This window comes from Schistocerca serialis, chromosome 2 (assembly GCF_023864345.2).
Source record: "Schistocerca serialis cubense isolate TAMUIC-IGC-003099 chromosome 2, iqSchSeri2.2, whole genome shotgun sequence".
Classification (NCBI taxonomy): domain Eukaryota; kingdom Metazoa; phylum Arthropoda; class Insecta; order Orthoptera; family Acrididae; genus Schistocerca; species Schistocerca serialis.
Window position 1 is genome coordinate 534,127,092 of NC_064639.1, and position 24,757 is coordinate 534,151,848.

A 24,757-nucleotide genomic window follows, 5' to 3' on the forward strand; every position below is an offset into this window, starting at 1 on the left:
CTCCAGCACTACTTAAAACGTTAATCGAGTCCATGCCACGTCATGTTGTGGCACTTCTGCTTGTAGGGTTCAAATGGTTCAAATGGCTCTGAGCACTATGGGACTCAACTGCTGTGGTCATAAGTCCCCTAGAACTTAGAACTACTTAAACCTAACTAACCTAAGAACGTCACATACATCCATGCCGAGGCAGGATTCGAACCTGTGACCGTAGCGGTCGTGCGGTTCGAGACTGTAGCGCCTTTAACCGCTTGGCCACTCCGGCCGGCTGCTTGTAGGGGCCGTACGCGATATTAGTTAGGTATACCAGTTTTTTTGGCTCTTCAGTGTAGAAGACTACGATGACTCGTTCATGGAGTTGCAACACCCGCTCTCACCGCAATAGCCTACGATCATGGTATGAGGGTCTGAGAAAGGTTAAACATTGACCGGAACCGTAACCACTGAAATAAATGTTTATGTGGGTGAGACTGTTTTGATACATTTTCTAAGTAAATCGCTGTGTGATCAGCGAAGGTAGAAGTATTGACTGGCGCAAGCCTCGTATCTTAGATAAGTTTATGTTAAACAGTTTCGGTCCCTTGTAAGATATTAACAGTTGATTAACCGCTGTCGAAAGACTGACAACTTACAGAAAGAAAATAGTCTTTTTCCCCTGTAGGAAGCGGACATGTAATTTCTGGTGGCTTTCTTATTCGCTGTGAATAAAATTGTCGTATTTGTATACCTATAATCCGTCATTAATGTTTCTGTTGTTCTATGCAGAAGCGTATATTGCTTCCTGCATTAGGGATCATCTTGCTTAGGAATTGCTCGGCGTGTTTCGTTTCGTAACAATATCGGTATAGCGAAAAGGAAAGTCTCTGCTCCAGCCGAAGAAAACTGGAAAAGATATGTACGTAGTAGGAATGACAATTTTCTGTCGAGGGAATGAAATTGGAAGGTGAACACAAGAGGACTCCGAGAAGAAACGGAAAAACGACGCTTGCCAATAATTTGGTAGAGCCCACAGCTGCGGCCGCGGAGCGAAGTGAAGTGCGCCGGGCGTGGGCGGACGCGGGGCACGCTCGCATCGCGTGCGGCCCTGCCCGCGGTCCACATGTGTTGCGCCCTGCTGCTGCTGCTGCATACATTGTGCCGACACGACTGCGATTCCGGCGGCCGCCCCTTCGTCCCGGACCGGCTGGTGCGGAGCCAATTTCGGCGAACTCGGTCCACAAACCCGAATCTCATTCGTTTGCACCGATTCCGAAACAAACGCGGTGCACGTTTCCGGATGCGGGGGATCGCTGTCTGCCGTAATGAAGCACTAAATTCCGAGCCTCTGAATCAGTAAGTCGGGCCGCGTATGCAGTGCCCCGGAAATGGTCAGGAGAGCAACGATATCAGCCGAGGGAAACACAGTGCAAGCTCTGGCAGGGCAGATTACAGAGGAATGCATGTTCTGTTCTGCGTATATTACGATTCTCTCTCGTTCGATGTACAGTCAGTTGGCATTCAATTATAGAGCACGGGTGTCATTATGTACAACTTACATATGAGAAGGAAACTGAAGAGAACTCTCCGGCAGTCAGGAAGACAGGTCCCATAGAAATCTGGCCTAGTGTACGAGCTGTAAGCAAACACGTCACAAGGTTTGTTCACCTGCGCACCTGATACACATCGTATGCGCTCTGCTGTTGAAGCACAATATTCATGTTGTTCAGACTTCCACAACCTATACGACACCTGGAAAACGTGCCTGTGGTTTCCGTCGATGACGAATGTCGACCATCTATCAACGTTGTTGTTGTAAGCTGAAAAGTGTCGCAATCAAATGGTTCAAATGGTTCTGAGCCCAATGGGACTTAACATCGGAGGTCATCAGTCCCCTAGAACTTAGAACTACTTAAACCTAACTAACCAAAGGATATCACACACATCGATCCCCGAGGCGGTCGCGCGGTTCCAGACTGAAGCGCCTAGAACCGCTCGGCCACAGCGGCCGGCAGGCGCAATCCTGACAAAAACCTCATCAATAAAAACACCAACTAGCGAGAGAAATGAAGCTAAATTTTTAGCAACACTGACACACATTCCACGTATCTCTGCGAGGTAGCTTCAATGTGCGTGTGGGATGAGCCAGAGGTGTGTTCGCGGCTTACCGACTGCCAATAAAACAGCAATCTGTAAAATATTTTGCATGCCTCTCTTACTTTTGTATGTTTCTTCATTTATTTCATGTGCACTTGTTCCTGGAACAAGTAATAACTTTCGGAATTATATGTTAATATTGTTCAAATTATAGATTAATTGATTTAGGAAAGTCTGCCAATATTACCTTTTCGTACATGTAATCAGGTTTCGGAAACTAGTGTCCTTTCCTACGACTACAGTTATTAAGTTATTTAGTAAGCTAAAGAACATCACGGAACATTTTCTGTATTTCCCGTGTGTGTGTTTATGGTGTATAAAATTCAAAAAGTTTCAAATAACTAATTTTTTACGATGTAGTCAAGTTCACAGTTAAAATTCTCATTTCCATTGATAACAAGATCATTATCTTCTGCACACTCTAGAAAAATGTTTTGCCACTGCTGTTCATCTACATTTTGCGGTACATAGCTTCGTAAGTTTGAGTAGGACTTGCTGACAATCTGTGATGCATCACTGTTAATACTGGACCCATTCACCTTTACACAATAGCAGGTTCTGTGTAGGAAGACTATAAACATTCGAGGGTGTTCACTGCTGTCACAAGATAACATTTACCCATACACCAAAACTCATTGACTGTGATAAAAAGGATTGTTGCCGATGAGTAGGATTACTCTTAAGTCGCCGCAAAAAATGTATTTACACTGTGTAGCCACAACTTATACCATCATTATCACACTTGCAGCGCTTATACTTTCGTCAGGCGTATGGAGTCTTCAGACGCTGTCCGTCGCGAACTCTCGGTCACAGAATCCAAAAAGAGTACTGTAATTTATTTCATGTGTCGGTAGCATATTCAACAGTAATTCACATGTAGGGAACGTCACCCAAGATTGAAGTTTTATTCGTATCCCCTGATGTTATTTTATTGCTATGATTCAATGATACCTCACGACAAAGGATATAATAAACTATTAGTTGAGCCTCAATCTGTTGCGTTTAATGAATTTCATCCAAACGATCGTAAACAATACTTGTGATGAATCTATCGGCCGTCAACAAGGAGACGAATAGCTATCGACGAAGTGGAGCAATGTGGAGCGAGCTTAACAAACTTTGCAACGAGCAGTGTTGCTGTTACACCAGCTACCGTCATTTCCACATTTTCAGACAGACTCTGACTGATGGGACAGCTACAATTGACAACTGTCCTTGCATTTCCGGATTTACAATATTCTTGATACGACGCTGCACCGTGCTTCTTTCTTCTGTGTATCAATCCTCAATCGCTAAGTTTTCTTCGCAAACTGAGGACCTTTACAGACGGTAAAAGTTTGGAATTTTTCGAAATTTGTTCGTAATTTCTTCATGCTATGAACATGGACGACATGTAGTGAGAGCTACACCAGAATTTTTTCAGTGTCGATAACGCTCTAGTCGATCATTATGCGTGCATAGACAGCCGAACTTTAAGTTCATTCCCAGAAATTGAGACTTGAGCTTGTTAAATCAAACTGCAAAGAATCGTATGCAGATTCGTTTGCGCCAGATGTTACCGTTCAGTTTTCTCTAGATCAGCACGTCTTTCTGCAGACATTATAGCTGGACAGACCAGTCCTAGAAGCGTTATCAATCCGGTTGCAGATCACGATGTTCCACGTTAGGCACAAAGCTCGTTCGAGGAAGAAGACACGTGTTCTATCGATAACTCATCCCGTACTAACAGAAAATTGTAGAACAGGGGTTCTGAGAGCCCAGTTTGTAGTAATGGTAGCACTGTGCCTTCTGTGCAAAGATTATCAAGTTTCCACCAAAATGAGGGGTCAGGGTGCGAATTACCATAGCTTCACAGAGCACAGTCCAGTAATCAGTTTTTGTATCCAGTTCTGATTCAGACCGTCTCTGTGGGGTTTTCCTTTGTCCGTATACTGAATGTCTTATCACACACACGTTCGATAGCAATATTCTTGTAAATTTATAAGCTGCTCGGAATGTCAACAGTTTGGCCATGTCATTGCTTTCTGCGGCAGCTGCAAATGTCCTCCTGCACCACGGTATGGGCGTAAGCAAGTTCACAATTCCTCGGCTAGATCCTTTTATAGTGCAACCACTCACAATGTGAACCACACTCTTCATTTTCGATTGCCCATTTATGTTTTATGTGGACACAGAAACCGCTGTCTTTCATACATGAGGACACTTACGTTCAGGTTGCTTTCAGTTCATCAGCTCGTAATGGGCAACAACCGAAATTATATTTTCTCCCATATTCGCTGTAAGGTGACGGTCCATTTGAAGAACGCCGAGGGAAAGTCATAATTTTACATCGTTGCTTCAGGCCGAGCTAGAAAAGCTTTTGGTCTCTTTGTTGTTTACGCTTGTGCCTTCCAGCTTGACAATTCAATAAACAAGTTATCACCAGTGCAGAGCCGTTCACCAGCTGAAACCTAGCAGAGCCTTTGGCACCGCAAGCTACTGGACCTTCAATGGCTTGAGCCACAACTTTCAGCGTCAAGCAGACGCCCCAATTACTGAGTACAGACCAACACATACGGCTGGGTCCTGAGATGAATTCTGGGCAACACCACAGCCAGTCGGGGCCGCCTGTTGGTCGACAACCCAACAAATAAAGCATTTCTAGTGTCCCACTTACATTAGGTCCACCTGCGCCTGCCGTCTGCTGAGCCGGGAACAGCCCAGATTCCTCCACTGTAGGCCCCAGCACAGAGATGGACCAGAAACCTCTCACTTCCCCACCACCGCCAGACACAGAGATGCAGCCTCAGGCGAGACATCCACCCCCCCCCCCCCCCCCTCCCACGTCTGGTTCTTTGTCTCCATCACTGTCCTGGAGATTTTAGACTGTACCAACTGACTTAGCTGCATTGATTCCACCCAGCAAAACACCGAACTTACCGAGTTAAAATGTTGCGGAGTCCACAGCTCACGGGACTCACCTGGACTCGCCATCTAGGGGCTAAGACGCCTTTATAAACAACGTCTCGGAGCTCCACAGTCACGTTGTTCACTTCGTGAAGACTGTACACATCATCCTTGAGACGCGATATTGGAACCTAGCTGCCCGGTTCTAAACTGGATTGATCTAAGTATTTTATATCTCTTTGCTGATGACTACTTTTGAATGACTTACGGACTCATTATTGTTCCATCATTAAGTTTGCTTACTCATCGAACGTTGTTCGTTCAGACTTCTCTTAATTGTACATTGCACTGTAGTCATGTCACTGTATTATTAAACACTGAACATATTGGTCCCAGCCAGCCGGGTTGGCCGAGCGGTTCTAGGCGCTACAGTCTGGAACCGCGCGACTGCTACGATCGCAGGTTCGAATCCTGCCTCGGGCATGAATGTGTGTGATGTCCTTAGGTTACTTAGGTTGAAGTAGTTCTAAGTTCTAGGGGACTGATAACCTCAGCAGTTAAGTCCCATAGTGCTCAGAGCCATTTGAACCATGTTGGTCCCAAAAACCCAAACAAGCTATTGCAAATGGTGGGTTTGCGTATTGGACATCAAGGCCGCCGTGTCTCTCCACAGCTGGGAACGTATGGAACATTATGGACAGGTCCCTCCAACCAGCTCGGGAATATGACGTTCTAACGAACCAGTTTAAAAGTATTTGATGCGATATGCTTCTGGATGACATCCTACAACACTGTCGATCAATGAAAAACCGAGTAAGTGCTTGCATAGGGCCAGAGGTGGACCAACGCACTATTTAATTGCTCACTTTGTAAAGCCCTTTCTCGTGAATAAATCACCCAGTTGTTGAGAAATTTTAGTCATTTGTTTGTCTGTACATGTACATCACATCAACCTACGTTTTTTGTCTCATACCGTATTTAACTGACGTGACTGTGTCTACCAGCGCAGTACGTATGTACACTGATCATCCAGAACATTATGACCACCTATCTAATAGCCGGTATGTCCACCTTAGACACCGATAAAAGCAGTAAAGCATCGTGGCACGGAAACAGTGAAGACTTGGTAGGTCGCTGGACGGAGTTGCCATCACATCTGCACTCACAAATCACTTAATTCCCGTAAATTCCGAGGAGGGGTGGGCGATGAGCTCTGACGGACGTTCAACCACATCGCAGTTGTCTTCGATCGGGTTCAGATCTGGAGAGTTAGGGGGCCAGCACATCAACTGGAACTGGCCACTGTGTTCCTCGAACCACTCCACCACACTCCTGGCATTGTGGTATGGCGCATATCTTGCTGAAAATGAGCTACTGCCGTAGGGAAACACTGCTATGGCGGGGTTTACTTGGTCTGCAACCAGTGTATGTGCCTTGGCCGTCATGGCGCCTTGTGCGAGCTCCACTGTGCCCATGGACCCACTCGTAAATATTCCCCAGAGCATAATGGAGCCGCAGCCAGGATGTTTACATCTGGCGGTACAGGTATTAAGGAGCTATTCCACTGGAAGACGACGCATTCGTGCCCACCCATCGACATTATCAAGAAGGTATCGGGATTTATCAGACCTAGCAACACTCTGTCACTGCACCAACGCCCAGTGCCGATGGTCACCTATCCATGCATGCATGTCCAAAGGAACAGGCCCTGCGATGACAACAGCCGTTATGAAACTCATCAAATGAATTCGCAATTGCGAATGATGTTAACCATCAACTGTAGAATGGAATTGTGCCGGACCGGGACTCGAAACCGATAACTGGGAAATCCGGGTTCGAGTCGTGGTCCGGCACAAGTTTTCTTTGTCGCCATTCCATTCCACAACTGATGGTAGTCATTATTCGTAACTGTGAATTCATTTGATGTGATCGTAAGAGTGTTCGGTGTGCAGTGTGCTCAGATGCTTTTGTACCCTGCCAAGCGTTAAAGTTCCACCACAATTCGCCACCTGGCCTATTACATCAGTCTGCCCACGCTACGATGTCTGTAATGAAGGGTGGCCGCCCGACCCCACGATGTGTGGATGTGGATTCAACTTAGTTTTTCCACGTATTGCAAAAAACGGCTCAAATGGCTCTAAGCACTATGGGACTTAACATCTGAGGTCATCAGTCCCCTAGACTTAGGACTACTTAAATCTAACTAACCTAAGGACAACACACATATCCATGCCCGAGGCCGGATTCGAACCTGCGACCGTAGCAGCAGTGCGGTTTCGGACTGAGGCGCCTAGAACTCGGCCACAGTGGCCCTCTTCACGTGTTGCTGACACTCACCACAGTATTCCTCGAACACCCGACATGTTGGACGGTTTCAGGAATGCTCGTGCGTAATGACCGGGCCGTCACAATCTGCCCTTGATCAAACTCAGACAGAACGCATGTCTTTCGCATTCTAAACACGGACAGCTTCCTCAGTGATACTTCATGCACCATGATACTTCATGCACCATGCTTCTGTCTGACTAACAGCCATTTCTCGGCAGGTAATGCTGCTGTCGCCTGGTGGGTTTATATCGATTGTAGGTCTGCAGTCATAATGTTTTGGCTGATCATTGCATTCCTACCACATGGAACTGTTTTTCCTACTCACCTGCATCCATTTACATTTTTCTACTTTTGTAGATAGCTGTTATTCATTATACCACTATGAATTTTGTGTAAGTCATCTTGTATCCTCCTACAGTCACTCGAAGGCGAAACCTTCCAGTACAACAAGCTATGATCAGCAAACAGTCGCAGATTGCCTCTCACCCTGTCCGATACGTCTTCAAAGATCGTCTCGCTGTAGTCAACGCCCCAGGGCGCATGGCGTTCCAGGGCGGCATTGGCTGTTTATCTCAGCATTCGGCAACAGGGGTTGGCCACGCCACAGAGTCATCGTACTGACGGGCACTTAATCGCCAACAGTTTTCACCACACTGTACACAAGCAAGAGGTAGTGAATCCTTGCAAGGATTGTATAATGACTGCATATGATGACGACCATCTTGAGTCTGAATTTCAGCGTTTGAAGCACGTTTCCAAAAAAAATTGTTACAGAAAAGGAAGAATTAGTAAGACATTTAAGTACCACCGACGAAACACGCATAGTGAATTGGCGGAAGAGGCCAAAGTAGCTGCTTTCCTTCGATACGTTGGAGCAACTACTAGCAAGACAGGGTGCATGTCGTAGAGACCTGTACTGAGACAAGTGCTCTGGCCTGCTACATCCGCGAGTAGCTAGATACCGGCGCACACGTCAGAAAAACAGGAGAGAAATTGTGATGAAGCAAGACCGGAAGACCGCCGGTGGACCGGACTCAAATCCGCGTCGGAGTCGAGCAACCGGGATGGCCGAACGGCGGACCCGACACAAGAGCAAGTCAGTAGCAACCCCTGCAAAAGGGAAAACCAATACCAAAACGAAGCAGTCGACGAGTAGTAACTAGTACAGTGAAATGAGTAACGAACGCTATCAGACGAAGTGCACGACTGACTGAGCTGTCGAGGTGCGTCGGTATATACGCCGGCCGCGAGGAACACTTTTGGCCGGTGTATAGACGTGGCGAGATGGCGCACTCACTAAGCTAGTGCAGCACTGCGGCGACACTGGCCTCTATTGTCCATCGAGATCCATTTGCTCCGGCAGGGATTCAGCTCCTGCGTACCACGATGATAGAGGGTCCTCCTTCAAGATAAGAGATATGTTACGCCCCGTTAAAGACAACATAGGTCTTCGACTTCTTGGGGTGTATGATGTCCCCTGTGAATGTGGTAGCATTTACGTAGGTCAAACCATTCACACTGTCGCTGTTATGCAGAGCATTCATGACATATTAAACAAAATGAGCTTGAAACGTTGGCCGCGGCTGAACATTGTCTAGAAAACAGGCATAAAATACAATTTGAAAGAACGAGAGCTTCGCTCAAATACCATCATACTATGATCCTGTTATCAGAGAAGCGGCGGAAATTAGAATAAACAGCAAAAAATTTAACAAAGACAAGGGGTTTACACTTAGTAGGTCATGTGGACGGGCTTTGGACATTGAGCGAAAGCAAAGGCATAGGTTTTACTATTGTAGTGCCGCGGGAGCGGCAAATGTCGCGCCGGCCGCTCTCGCCGTGTGACGTCACTCGGCCCCGTGGAGGGACGGAGGCACTAGCAGCTGCCCAGCTTGCCTTTCGTGCATGTGCGATTCCGGCTCTCTGGAAGGTTCCAGACGCTGCGCCTATATAAGCAGAACACAGTGGTAGTCCCAACGATGTCAACTCCTCATGACGATGGCGGGAAAGCTATCTAAGTATTCAGTGTTTTATTCGAAATGACGCAGCTCGTAAACCGAGAACATTTTACTGAAGCGTGCACTGCGAAAGATCCCGAAGATACACAGCATTTAGCTCATTTTTTTAAGGCCGAGTGCAAGAGGCTCCTGGGTGCAGATTGCTGAACAGAAGATCACCAGTTAGCCGCCCTGAAGTCGGCTAAAGTCAGCCAGCAGTTAATTCCCAAAAGGAAGGTATAGGTTAGTTTCCTAGCAGCAGCGGTACTGGACCCACCACCGCAACTGGGGGAGACAGTGTCTAGTAGTAATTAAGGCTGGGTGACCAACATCAGAGCGACGACTGACTTGGAGTACTTCCCGGAGCTGACTGTGGAGGCAACGGTAGAGGACGATATTTATGGCCGATCGACACGGTCCTGTTGTGATGGAACATCATTTTTGATTGTGTAGGTCACGGAATTGGCGCAGCGCCAGATTCTGGCTAGGGTTGGTCGAGGTCAGCACTGCAACACTCTAGCTTTCGTAGAATGCTGCATTGGCAGTGTTCCAGCCAGACAGCAGGCGGCAGGGCTAGAAGTATAGCAAACCAAACTTGCTGTAGCAGGGAATTCCGCCATGCCAACTGTACCAGTTTCTCAGATTATGGTAAAGCGACGACAGGCTACTGCTTGCCTGATCGTGTGTAACGGACGCCAAATCGGGAAGAACTGACATATCACATCGTTGGAAAATACCTGTTCATTGACGGATGAACATATAGAGCAGGCCCAATATCGTCACCAACTTTCAGGGTCGTAGCTTGATTATTTCAAGTTCATAGTTAACATTATGTGCCTACCCCTCTAGTAAGCTACTAGTTTCCAGTTCGCAGTGTGCTGCGCATGGGTAGAACTCACGCCAAACACTTGCACAGAAATGCACTCACATACGTTGCCCTGAAGGGGCTCCCAACTCAGCTGACTGCCGCCTGCTGAACTGTGCACTTCCAGCGTCTCCGTTGTCACGTCTTTATCACGTAGCATCGTACCGCAGTCTTCGAAAAGTTGCTAATAACGTGCCTGTGATTAATGCAACTGCATAAAATTTTTTTAAGAAGAGGCAAAAGAGGGAACCAAGACATAAAAAGATTGTGATTGAGAGCGTTTGGAGGAACCACTAGCTATTCCAATCGCGGAATAATAAATGAGGAGGGGAAAGCGCAGCTGGAGTTACTTCCCAAGGCTTAACTACTGGAGTAAAGAGAGAAAAAGTTAGTTTTAGCTAATACTGCCCAACAGTCAGGGGACTGACAATTTGAATCTTGTTCTTCATTTTGTATTGAGAGTATAATAGTAAGAGCAGTCGTTTGTTATGCTACTGTGCTCTAATGTTTGAGCTTCCCTACAAATTACACAATGGGTTCTTGCCCTAATTTTCATAGGCAAATGAAGTGTGGTGAATGGACAAAAGAGGTATGAAACTGATCAGCAGAAAAGGGTCAATTTGCTTGGAAATAATTACTATAATTAATGAAAAGTCAATTAATGACTCGAGGGAATACTTTTACCCGAAGTTTCATAGCCAAATAAAGCGTGAGAAGCGAACAAATGCGGTATCAAATTGTTCATCGTGAGGTATAGTTTTCCAGAAATATATTTACGTGTGTCAAAGCAATGAAGGTGATTAAGGTAAACGTAATTCGTGGTCTGAGAAAAAACTTAAATATTTCACCAACGGCTGCTGCAAGGTACGTACATGAAATGTGAAAAAGTTCGTATCTTCATGGTCTTGCACTTTGGTGCATAAAGAGCTACATGCTTGTGATATTTACTTGCCAAAAGGATTTTGTAAAAGTGAAAGAGCAAAGAGAGGACTATCAATCGTAATACCAGAAGCTGACGGATACCGTAAAGAAATGGGAGGAGGTAAACGAGCGGTTTATACGCTAGAAGCTGAAGAAAAATGGTGTGTACGTAACGACTGATGACCCTGATTACATAAACGAAGATCGAAGATGCTCCTTATTATGATATGTCTGACTCTCTAAGTGGCATTAATCCACGGAAAGAGATGTGCCTCATGTGAGACTTAAATGCCTGGATTGAAAAGATAAATAATAGCGAGGAAACAGAGAACGAAAGTGGCAAAAGATTGATTGAATTTTGTGGGGCGTTCAGAACAGCTACTTTCCTCACAAAGAAGTAAATGATCATGCCTCGGTGCAACCTGCAAGGAATTTAAGATCCGTAATAGACTGTCTGACATGACGGTAAAATTCAAAAAAAGAGGCTACAGGAGAGCAGAATGTGGATCAGACCGTTTTATAGTTAAAGCAAAAGTTATAGTGAGCAAAGTGAGCTATAAGAAAATCAGCACTCTCCATATCCTGGGAGGTGGTAATATGGAACAACACAAGAAAAAGAGCCTGTAAAACTGGGCTCTGAAGTGCGTAGCTTGAGAGCTATGACTAATTTTTTGCTTCTAGTAGGTTGTAGTTTCAACTGCATGCGTTTGCGTTATCACTTATGAGACACCCGTATAAATGGTTTCCCTCCATAAAGTACTAAATACAAAATCTATTCGAAAGAGAAGACGCTTTGAGAACAAACTAGGTGTCAATAAGATCATTCATCTGAAAAAAAAACTTGGAAATGAAAAATTCTGTCAAATATTTTGTGAAAGAATTTGTTTGGAAGTAAGAAATAAAATTGATTACAGAATCATTTAATTCTCGAAATCGTGGACAGCAATTAAGATGCGTCAAATATTTCTGAAACCTATTTAACTTCTTACTATTAGACATGTCATTTCTCAAAATATTTGACCGATAATTTCAAAATATGTTTCGTCTTCTTTTTATAAGACCTGTTTCTAGAGGCACTTGGACGGATTTGTTTCTCGGTTAGTTACGATAATATAACAGGGATACGCAAAACACCTTACTTGGGACTGGTTTATTAATAAGGGGTTGGACATCCATTTTCCCGTAATACAGCTGCGATTCTTCATGAATTACTGGCAGATAATAATTATATACACTCCTGGAAATGGAAAAAAGAACACATTGACACCGGTGTGTCAGACCCACCATACTTGCTCCGGACACTGCGAGAGGGCTGTACAAGCAATGATCACACGCACGGCACAGCGGACACACCAGGAACCGCGGTGTTGGCCGTCGAATGGCGCTAGCTGCGCAGCATTTGTGCACCGCCGCCGTCAGTGTCAGCCAGTTTGCCGTGGCATACGGAGCTCCATCGCAGTCTTTAACACTGGTAGCATGCCGCGACAGCGTGGACGTGAACCGTATGTGCAGTTGACGGACTTTGAGCGAGGGCGTATAGTGGGCATGGGTGAGGCCGGGTGGACGTACTGCCGAATTGCTCAACACGTGGGGCGTGAGGTCTCCACAGTACATCGATGTTGTCGCCAGTGGTCGGCGGAAGGTGCACGTGCCCGTCGACCTGGGACCGGACAGCAGCGACTTACGGATGCACGCCAAGACCGTAGGATCCTACGCAGTGCCGTAGGGGACCGCACCGCCACTTCCCAGCAAATTAGGGACACTGTTGCTCCTGGGGTATCGGCGAGGACCATTCGCAACCGTCTCCATGAAGCTGGGCTACGGTCCTGCACACCGTTAGGCCGTCTTCCGCTCACGCCCCAACATCGTGCAGCCCGCCTCCAGTGGTGTCGCGACAGGCGTGAATGGAGGGACGAATGGAGACGTGTCGTCTTCAGCGATGAGAGTCGCTTCTGCCTTGGTGCCAATGATGGTCGTATGCGTGTTTGGCGCCGTGCAGGTGAGCGCCACAATCAGGACTGCATACGACCGAGGCACACAGGGCCAACACCCGGCATCATGGTGTGGGGAGCGATCTCCTACACTGGCCGTACACCACTGGTGATCGTCGAGGGGACACTGAATAGTGCACGGTACATCCAAACCGTCATCGAACCCATCGTTCTACCATTCCTAGACCGGCAAGGGAACTTGCTGTTCCAACAGGACAATGCACGTCCGCATGTATCCCGTGCCACCCAACGTGCTCTAGAAGGTGTAAGTCAACTACCCTGGCCAGCAAGATCTCCGGATCTGTCCCCCATTGAGCATGTTTGGGACTGGATGAAGCGTCGTCTCACGCGGTCTGCACGTCCAGCACGAACGCTGGTCCAACTGAGGCGCCAGGTGGAAATGGCATGGCAAGACGTTCCACAGGACTACATCCAGCATCTCTACGATCGTCTCCATGGGAGAATAGCAGCATGCATTGCTGCGAAAGGTGGATATACACTGTACTAGTGCCGACATTGTGCATGCTCTGTTGCCTGTGTCTATGTGCCTGTGGTTCTGTCAGTGTGATCATGTGATGTATCTGACCCCAGGAATGTGTCAATAAAGTTTCCCCTTCCTGGGACAATGAATTCACGGTGTTCTTATTTCAATTTCCAGGAGTGTAGTTTCCAGTGGAATGTTGTGCCACTCTTCGATCAGATCCTCTTCTAACTCCAATAGGAACGAGGGAGGCGGAAATCTTCTTCGGATACTGTTCTCCAATACTGCCCTCAAGGAAATGGAACTGAGCGTACGGCATCGTTGGCCCGGAGGCCCTATCCGGGGAACTTCGGCCGCCAAGTGCAAGCCTTATTTCAGTCGACGCCGCATTGGGCGACATGCGTGCCGCTGATGAGGATGAAATGATGATGAGGACAACACAACACCCAGTCCCCGAGAGGAGAATATCTCCAACCCAGCCGGGAATCGAACGCGGGCCCGCTTCCATGGGAGGCGAGCATGTTACCACCCACCTAAGCAGGCGGACTGCCCGCAAGGTTTCAGTAATGTTCAAGTCCGGTGACTGTGCTGGCCAGGGAAGACGCTACAGTTCAGTTGCTTGCTGTTCATACCACGATTTTATTGTCCTAGCTGTGTGAATGGGTGCGTTATCGTCCTGAAATATGGCATCATCGTTGGGAACGGTATTTGAATCATGGGGTGCACCTGATCACCTAAAATTTTCATAAACGTTGGCTGCAACACGGCCTTTAAGAGTTATGATGGGACCAGCAGAATACCATGATGTGGCTCCCCACACCATCACATTTCCACCTCCATGTATAACCGTTGGAATCAAGCATTCAGGATTTTCATCTTCTCTTGGCGTTCTCCAGATGGAAATCCTGCCCGATGTTGGAAATAAGGAAAACGTTAACTCGTCGGACCACATGACGTGTTTCCACTGATCAGCCATCTAGAACTTATGCTTTTGACACCATGTTGTATGCTTCTTTGCGTTGGTTGTCGTCACTAATGTTTTCGAAATAGCAGCTCGTCCATGAATATTCGCTGTATGGAGTTCTTGGCGGACAGTGTTGATAGATACAGGGAGTCGAAGATGGCTATTGAGCTCTGCAGACATTTAAGCCACCATAGCTTTGTGTTTCTTTGACACAATTCATGTTAGGGTGCGACTGTCTCTGTTATTTACTTTTGATTTGCTCCCTCTGTTACGTTTACACGATGTCTTTCCATGATTCGTGTGAGCTGTCGTAACTGTTGAAACACTAGCTCTTGAGACATTCAATAAGCTGGCTGTCTCGGTTATTGATGCCCCAGCTAGTCGGGCCCCCACAATCTGCCCTCTTTGGAAATCTGTTAGGTCTTTCATTGCACGTCGACCTCGATCTTTGGATGCAAATACGAAGTGTGCACTACTCGAAACGACTTGCACTGATGCCTTGTCCGTACTAAACATGCACAATCCAGCGCGACACGTGTGTTACCTGTGTTGTTGACTGTCAGACACAACCATCCCATTACTACCACTGTTCACATTATTTTGCCTATCAGCTGTACTTTTCGATGTGTGGTGAGTGGCCTTGAACGTCTTTATTTTTCCGAATAACTGGTCGTACTGACTGAAGCCGTTAATAGGATAGTTCAGAGCCGTAACTTACAAGCTAGGCGAGATAATCATTTGTGCATAGGCTTCAGTTATCAAAATCACGTTCCTTACCGCGCAGTGGTCATTGACAACGTATCCGCCAGTACTGCCATTATCACGTGCCGTGTAGCGTCAACTGAACGGGAATGGAGCAAGTTATTTTGTGTGCTCTGTACGGTTGAATATTCTAATAGAGCTGCCCATGAAGGTGTACACCATGAACAGCTGCAACTTAAAGGCTTGATATGAAGAAGCGTCCTAGGCCATTTACATTTATTTAGCTTTGGTCAACAAAGGATGCTGTGACTCCCGCGCTTTAGAAGGGTTAAAGCGGCAGTGAGCTGCGCCGTTGGCAGGATGACTGCCCCCGCTCGTCATCCCAGCCTGCAGCCTCCACGCAGACTCCAGCCAGGCTCCAGCCTGCCTCCAGCCAGGCTCCAGCCAGCCCCCTCGGCGGCAGCCGCAGCAGCCCGCCTCAGCTCGTGATTAATAACGAGGGCGCGCCTACATCGCGCTGCTAATTCGCCTGCCACGGCGGCCGGTCGCGTTGCCGCGTGGCTCCGTGCGAACACCTACGAGTGATAATAAATTACGGCCAGAAGTTCATTATTCACGACGCGATGGCGACGGTGGTGGCGGTGGCGGCAGCGAGCCTAGATGTGTCTTGAGATTAATTTCCCGGCTAATGAAGCAGCAGCACGCGTACCGGTGGTGACCCGGTGCCCAGACAAAACACGAGGCGTAGTGGTGGAACACCGTCCAAGTCACACGAAACCACTGTGAGTGTTGAACTTCGGGCTTTTTTTCCGTTAATTTCACATTAACAGACAGTATTTGACTTTAATTCTTTCATTTAGTAAGTGAGAAACCACCCGCAGCATATGCGGAGGTTCTTCCATTAAATGTAGGTACTTGCCTTCCGTTTCTTCTTGTTGTTGGCATCCTTGTACAGATAGAACGTGCTAAATGATCATCAAAATGCAAATACAGCAAGACGAAGCTAAACGAATTACGTCACTGTTAGGATCTCGAGAACTCTGTGTAAATATATCTGTTCGAGACACTGTGTTTGAGATATGGGAAGTCGACGGGATTTCGTATAGTATCGAACGAATACACGCTGAGGTGAGACATGTAATGGGATACCTTCTAATAACGTGTCGGACCACCTCCTGCCCGCCTTAGTGAGGTAACTTGACGTGACATACACGCAACAAGTCGTTGCAAGTCCCTGCATAAATGTTGAGCGATGCTGCCTATTTAGCCGTCAATAATTGCGTAAGTTTTGATGTTGCAGGATTTTATACACGATAATGCCCTATAAATGTTCGATGGAATTCGTGTCGAGCGATCTGCGTGGCCAAACCATTCGCTCGAACTGTCCAAAATAGTCTTCAAACAAATCGCGAACACAAGCCGCGTTGTTATCCATAAAAATTCCATCGATGTTTGGGAACATGATGTCCTTGAATGGCTGAAAATGGTCTCCAAGTAAGCAAACATTCGGATGTTCCAGTCCACTCTGAGTAAACACAATCCTCTCCCATTAAGGAGCCAAATATAGCTTGCACAGTGCCCTGTTGACAACTTGGGTCCATGGCATCGTGGGCTCTGCACCATACCCTAACCCTACCATCAACTCTTACCAACTGAAATCGGAACTCATCCGACCAAGCAGTCGCCTAGGTCCAACCGGTATGGTCACGAGGCCAGGAAAGAAAGGCACTGCAGGTGATGTCTTGCTGCTAGCAAAGTCAAGCGCGTCAGTCGTCTGCTGCCACAGCATATTATTCCAAATTTCGCCACGCTGTCCTACCGGATACGTTCGTCGTACGTCCCTCACTGATTTCTGCGGTTATTTCACGCAGCTTTTCCTGTCTGTTAGCACTGACCACCCTACGCAAATGCTGCTGATCTCGTTCGTTAAGACGGTCGCAGTCGCCGAGCGATTCTTGGCGCTTCAGTCCGGAACCGCGCGACCGCTAGGGTCACACGTTCGAATCCTGCCTCGGATATGGATGTGTGTGATGGCCTTAGTTTAGTTGGGTTTAAGTAGTTCTACGTTGTAGGGTACTGATGACCTCAGATGCTAAGTCCCATAGTGCTCACAGCGATTTGAACCATTCGGTCTTTAAGTGAAGGTCGTCAGCCACTGTGTTGAAGTGTTGGGAGGTAATGACTGACATCTGGTATTCTCTTCACCCTCTTGACAATTTGAATCACGGAATATTGAATTCCCTAACGATTTCCGAAATGGAATGTCTCGTGGATCTAGTTCCAACTACCATTCCTCAATCAACGTTAATACCCGTCGTGCGGCTATAATCACATCGGAAACCTTTTTAAATGAATCACCTGAGTACAAATGACAGCCCTGTTGTGACTGACCATTCACAATTTTTCAGAAACACTACTTATCTTTATGTAAGTTTACAAGTTGGATGACTGAACAACAAAAGAAAGGTAACAATAATGGTTGCCAGTTAAAGTCTCCTAACTGAGGCAAACAAAAGTTCACTTCTAATTTTCCACAAAGTTTTGTGGTAACACACACACACCAGTAAAAGTCCAGTTCAGAGACGAAAACGTAATCTTCAGCGGTCGAAGTCCACGAGGTCGGCATCTGGAGTGAGCTGTACTTCGGGGCTGGTTCTAGTCCCTAAATAGCTGTCTCCAGCCAATCTGGTTTTTGTGTGATGATACTTCCTGCAGGCCGTGTCTCGAGCTCCACCCGCAGGAAGTAGTGCTCAGAATGTCTGTTTCCATTATCTTGTATGTAAATAGCTGATGTTTACCAAGGTGCTCTTGTTACGCCTTGGACATAGACAAACCCGTTCTCTGTGGTGTAATGTGGGTTGCCGGCCCTCAGGGGCTACCTTGGCGCTGGCATAGCAAGCTCCACAAATGCACTGCTCATTTATATCTCGTGTATGCGATAATATCGCCATTTATACATGCACATATTGGTATTCCGTGAAATTCGTCACGTCAGGGCATATCAGAGTTGTGGAATACCTCTCAGTTATTCGTGTTGCCATGGACTCAGCTGGCATTGGACATATCAGGTGAATTACTGTTGTTCTCACGTTTCAAGTGTACTCATTATTTTTTACAAGGAAAGTCAGTTTCGTTAAACCTGTATTTCTTACTTTGGTTTGGTGTTCATCTCTTGTACGCACAATATTGTCTCATCTTCAGGTGTCTATACAGATAATGTTGCTCCGAAGTGGACGGTATGTACATGAAATCAGGATCAAGGCAAAATAAAAAAAAAGAATAATACAGCTATCATGAAAGTGACCTTCAGTGGAATAAATAAATAATAACGACATGTTCTACAGGTAACTGGCGCAATTGAAAGTACCCATTACTGGTAGACGGGCTAATCAGCCGGTTACAGATGCTATTCTGCCACATGTAAGTCATTGGTTGGTATTACCTAACTGGGATTACGGCGTATAATCAGAGCAATGCATACAAAGATTTCTTACCATGTAATGTTAATGACATTAATATTGAGAACGAAAGTAAATTAGAAACCGGTTTGCACATTGTCATGAATCCTGAGTATTTGCTATTATTTATCGATGACTGATACTACATGACTACTCATACATAATCAGTGCCCGGATGTCTCGCTGAATTCCGACAAGAATACTACCCTAGTAAACACATTGAGACACTTCTGTATTTCATAAACACACAAAGGGCAGAAGAAACTCTTAAGCTGAAGTACGTATCCTCACACAGTGACGATACGTGACCGATATCGCCGCTCAGTGCTGGTTGATAGAAACGTGTGGCTCTGTCTTGACTATAGGCCTAGTTGATTTTAATTTTCCTTTTTGGGAAGACCATATATAGGATCACAACGGTTTTAGAGTATGTTGGTTCTCGAATACAGCCTTCCGTAGTTTTGTGTAGTATTGGTTTGCCATCTTGACTGTATTGTCAAGTAGTTTTAGTACTAAGGTTCACGTAACATGCTAATACAATTCCTAAAGCATGCACCCAAGTGACATGTGCAATATCAACACACTACCGTAATTATTCCACCTAACTATTTCAGTAACATACGAAAAATGATGAGACTTATCTCTTGCAGTCCGAACAGCTAGTGCTCCTCACAGAAACTTGTACATTTCACGTTCATAGTAACATCCCCACGATGTCCACAGCTTATTCGCGCGATACCACAACTCCTGTCGAGTTAGCCAGTGCTGTTCTTATTGAGTCCGATAGCCATAAAACGTTATACGTCTTCTCATTTCATACAAAACTAGAATCAATCACACAATTAGTATGTTAACGCCTAATTTTCGCTCTCCCATGTGTGATTCTATGCGCTACCCTGCAGGCATATTGGGACTGTTGCTAGCCTCCTACATTCGAGTGAAGGGTTATCCCGGTGCCATCTGTGTGCTCCGACCATGAGATGTAAGTAGGGGTAGGATTGGGAACATAGGGCCTGTGCGGATGTTTGTAACCTTCCATCCCCGCATTAAACTTTTACAAAATGCGAGAAACGAGAATTGCGGAAAACAAATTGGGAACCAACGAAAAACTCCAAAATTTTAGCGAAAAGTACTCCAACAGTGAAAATTTAGAAAAGCACCTCAAAGTTTCGGATAAAATACAAAACAGGAATGGCGCACTCTTCACTCGACTACAAAACAGAAAATTTTTGTTCCAAATTAGAGATCACATGCACAATTTCACTCATCCACCCCCATACGTAAAGATTTCATAATATTTTTTTATAAATTCTCATAGGACAACTGAATTTAAAAATTCCAAAGAAAACAAAAACAAAAAAAGAAGCACAGCAATCCAAATTTTAAGTCTCTGTGCGCTTGTCTTAAACTTCCTGGTAGATTAAAACTGTGTGCCGGACCGAGACTCGAACTCAGGACCTTTGCCTTTCGCGAGCATGTGCTCTACCAACTTTTTTTTTTTTTTTTTTTTTTTTTGTAACAGTAACAAACATAAACTGCTTCTAGCATTTTTTTTTAAATATATAAGACGATAACATTATAAAACAAATTTTCTGGGAAACGTAAATAAGTGGACTTCCTTTTTTTTTGTTACATAATAGTGAAAAAAATAAAATAAAATATCCTTCTTCTGTCAGTACAAAACAATAACGTTCTACGTTCCTCTTTTAGCCGCGTACCTCACTAATCCCGTCATACCTCGCGTTGGTGTCGGGTACGTCTTCACGTGTGTTTGTGGATCCTCTCCACTGTCCTGGTCCTTTCGTGTTCTGATACTTATAGACAATAATTAAATTCTCCTACCCGGGACACCCCAACTGGGTGGGGGATCAAGCAAGGCACTCCCTAAAAAATTTGCGTAATATGTTCGATATCTCGGATGTCTCATAAGCTGTGAGTGATGTTCCTGTAGTAAGGCCCAAAAGTCAAGCACATTCTTACTGCCGTCTCGGAAAAGATAACGCACAGTCAAACCTCGAATCCAAGTCACTGCGTTTGTCTTCGTTCGGGGATAATATGTCCTATCTGGGAGAAGTAGTGTGCGTGGTTCTATTGTTTGCGGCCCCACCCGAAGGAGGAAGGCGATCATTTTTTTGACCAAACACCATACGTCCGCCGAAGGACCGCATATCAGGCGATGCTCCTCAGTGTCTATAACATTACACTGCGGACACAGTGGCTCGGCCGCCATATGAATTTTATGCAACCTGGAACGAATCACGTACTTCCCATTTACCACCTGATACCACAGTGCGCGCGTTCCCGTATCAAGGTGTGGGTGGTGCACTGTACGCCATACCACTGACCACGTAACTGTTGGTTGGCGGCGCTCTACGGCATTATTCGGCCGTCGTCGAGTCAAGATGTGATATATATCACGTGCCGTCGCCGTCCTGGTAGTCGGTAGTTCCATATGTACATAACTGTGTTCCACAAAGAAGGTTCGCATATGGGCAAGCGATGGTGAGATGTGAGCCACCGCTACCGGAGCCGAAAGCGAAGTTGGAGCGAGTTCGTCTATCAAGCTGCCCGTCAGACTTGTCTGGTGTCGTGTCCACATCTTTATCATTGTGGTTACATAAATAGCCACTGCTCGGTCGCGTACGTGGACGAGTCCAAGACCTCCACGACTACGAGGAAGCGTGAGGGTTTCGTATCCTACCTTAAAAAGCAGACCTGTGCTCACAAAATATCCTAGTGCTGCCAGGATTCGGCGGGCCAACACCACCGGCATAGGAAGAACTTGTGCCAGGTGGGGGATGCGAGAGGCTAGATAAGTGTTGGCAAAGGTGACCCGTTGTATCATATCCAGTGCCCTTAACCTGTGACTTCGGACACTCGCACGAATTGTTTGCAGAAGATGTCTGTAACTCAGTGCCGCCGTGCGTCGAACGTCTGTAGTGAAGATAATTCCTAGGCATTTCATCATGTTGATCGGCTGTAATGGTGCTACACTTCCTGTCGGGAGTCCTCTCCCGATGTTCATCGCTCCTGACTTTGCCATGTTCAGGCGACTTCCCGTAGCCATACAATACAAATTAATCCAATGCAAGGCCACTCTTGCCTCGTCGCCTGACCTTGCTAAAAACACTAGGTCATCTGCGTATGTTCGGCATATAAACGTGTTGTGCCTTATCGTCATTCCTTGGAGTCGATTCCGGATCCCGCAAAACAGCGGCTCGACAGCGATGGCATACAATATCGTTGACAGCGGGCACCCTTGTCTGACCGATCGTGAGATGGTGATGGGCCCCACCAAGCGTCCATTGATGAGCACTTTGGATGCGGATCCGTGGAGTAGTCTCATGACGACGGTGACAAAACTTTCCGGAAACTTCATTTTCGTCATCACGTCCGTGAGATAAGCATGACTCAGCCTGTCAAATGCGCGATCGAAGTCTATCGATACCAATACACCCCGGAGACGACATGTTGAAGCCAGTGCGATAACATCGCGGTAGTCGCTGAGTGCCGTTTGTATATTGCTAGCTCCTCCTAGCTGGGTTTGGTCGAGTGAAATCACTTGGCGTATCACGCGTTTAAAGCGTGCTGCAAGTATCCTGGCGTAGATCTTGTAGTCGCAATTAAGAAGGGTCAGTGGCCGGTAGGCCTGTATCCCTGTGCCGTCAGATGGTTTGTGGATGGGGATGATCATTCCTTCCACGAAGGAGGGTGGAAGAGTCACGTCGGGAGACATCAATTCGCAGTACATGGCAGTCCATCGTGGAATCATGAGATCTTTAAATGTACGATAGAACTCTAACGGAAACCCGTCGGGCCCCGGCGATTTGTGCGACGCTCCCTTATCAATCGCTTCCATTACGTCGTCAACTGTGATTTCACCTGTTAACTCCAGGTTGGCCGACTCGTCGAGACACGCGGAGAGCGTTCGTCGGACCTCATGAAAGGCTGCCTGATCGTGTTCCGCTTCTTGATAGAGATGACCGTAGTGTTCCACGAAAGCGTTGGCAATGTCTTTTTGCGTTGTCATGCGGCGACCATCTGGCAGTACGACCGTCTGTATTAAGGTTCTGCGGCTACGTTGTTTTTCTCTGATAACGTGATACATCAACGGGGATTCTCCACGGACTCGTTCAAAGGCCCTTGCACGGATTGCGACACCCTCCAGTCGGCGGCGGGTTATGGAAATTATTTGGGCCTGTGCTCGTTTTATACCGGCACGACGCTCCTGTGAAGGTGCTTGTACAGAAAGTTCGCGCAGCATCGTGAAATAAAATTCCGTCGTGTGTCGCCTCCACATCATCTGCTCTCTTCCGTATGCATTTAACGCTCGGCGCAATGCAGGCTTAACGCATTCCAGCCACCACTGCAACGTCGTCGGATATGTCGGGAGGCGTCGTTCACACACGTGCCAAGTGTCTTCGACTAAGTGTCTGCACTCAGGTTCCCTAAGATGTGCTGTATTCAGTTTCCAAACACTGCGACTCCTCCACACTTGTTGACGACTCAGGGAGACCGTGCATATATATGCTATGTGATCTGAAAAGGCGACAGGCCACAATTCCGCATCGAGGATCGCAGGTTCGAGACGACGTGTTACGTAAATGCGATCGAGACGACTTGCAGAGTGACTCGTGACGTAGGTGTATCCACGCCTGTCGCCATGTATCTTCTCCCATGTATCAATGAGATTCATGTCCTGTATGAGTTGCCGCAGCTCCGGGCACGAAGTATAACGTGGGTGTTGACCTTTTGGTGCGAGCACGCAGTTGAAGTCGCCTCCAAATAAGACATGTTCATACCGACCTAAGAATAGTGTTGCTATCTCCTCTGCGTAAAATCGGGATCGGTCGCGCCGTCTGTCTGACCCCGACGGTGCGTAAATGTTAACTACCCGTACTCCCAGCACTGTGAGCGCCAGTCCTCGCGCTGACGGCAGGTACACCACGTCCTCGGCTACTATGCCGCTACGTAGATGTATCGCTGTTCCGCTGACGCCGTCGGTAGTAGGTGTAATGTACGTATCGTACTCATAGAGGTCGGGGAAGCTCTCAACACATACTTCCTGCAGCAGAACGATGTCGACTTCTGACGCATGCAACATGTCTCGTAATAATTGCAATTTGACAGGCGTTCTGATCGTATTAATATTAATAGAGGCCGTTCGATATGCCTGCCGCTGGTCCTCAGTGCGTAAAGCGCACATGAACGCTTATGTTAATTTGTGTGCTGCTGCCCGGTGACATGCTGTCCGTGCGTCAGTCTGCATCTTCTGCGCGGTTAACATCCGGTGGACGCAGCACTCGCCATGGCGGGTGCGTCGTCGGTGTGGGGGTCAGTATCGGATTCGTCGGCCCAGTTCCTGTGCTGGAGGTCCAGCTCCCCTCGTGTCTCTCCGGCCGGGCTAACCGAAGGCTGTGGCGTTGCTGTGGTGGGTGGAGGGACTCCTTCCGTCGGCTTTCCGTCCGGTGTGTCTGTATTTAACCCCTGTGTAGCATGATCCGCGTCGTACTGCTGTGTGGGAGGTAGAACCTCCCGTTGCGCATCCGGATGCACTGTATCGACGTTACACCCAAGTTCGTCTGCCGTGGACTGCATTAAGCAGGTATCCGACGGCGCTAGTCGTCGTTTCTTGTGGCGCTTCGGCGATCGTTGTTTGCGCGTGTGCGCCTCCGTATCCGAGTGCGGAAGTGACTCCCGGTGCTCAGGGACGAAAGCAGCTGTCGGCACAACAGCAGGATCAATTTCCATTTCTCCTACCGATCCTTTCCGCTCGGTGAAGTGCGTCGTCGGCGCCGGAGCGGCCGAGGTGCGCGTCGTTTCGTCACTGGAGGCGGTCTCTGCCGCAGTCGGTTGCCGTAAACTGTCAGGATTCTGTAGCTGGTCATTCTTCGGGATGGGATCCGTTCGAAACGCGTCCGCATACGTTAGTGGCAGCGGCGTCAACGTGGACGGAGGTACGGGTTCGCCGTTTGGAACTTGCACTATCCTCCGCTGCATACATTCGGAACGGACGTGGCCCTCTTTCCCG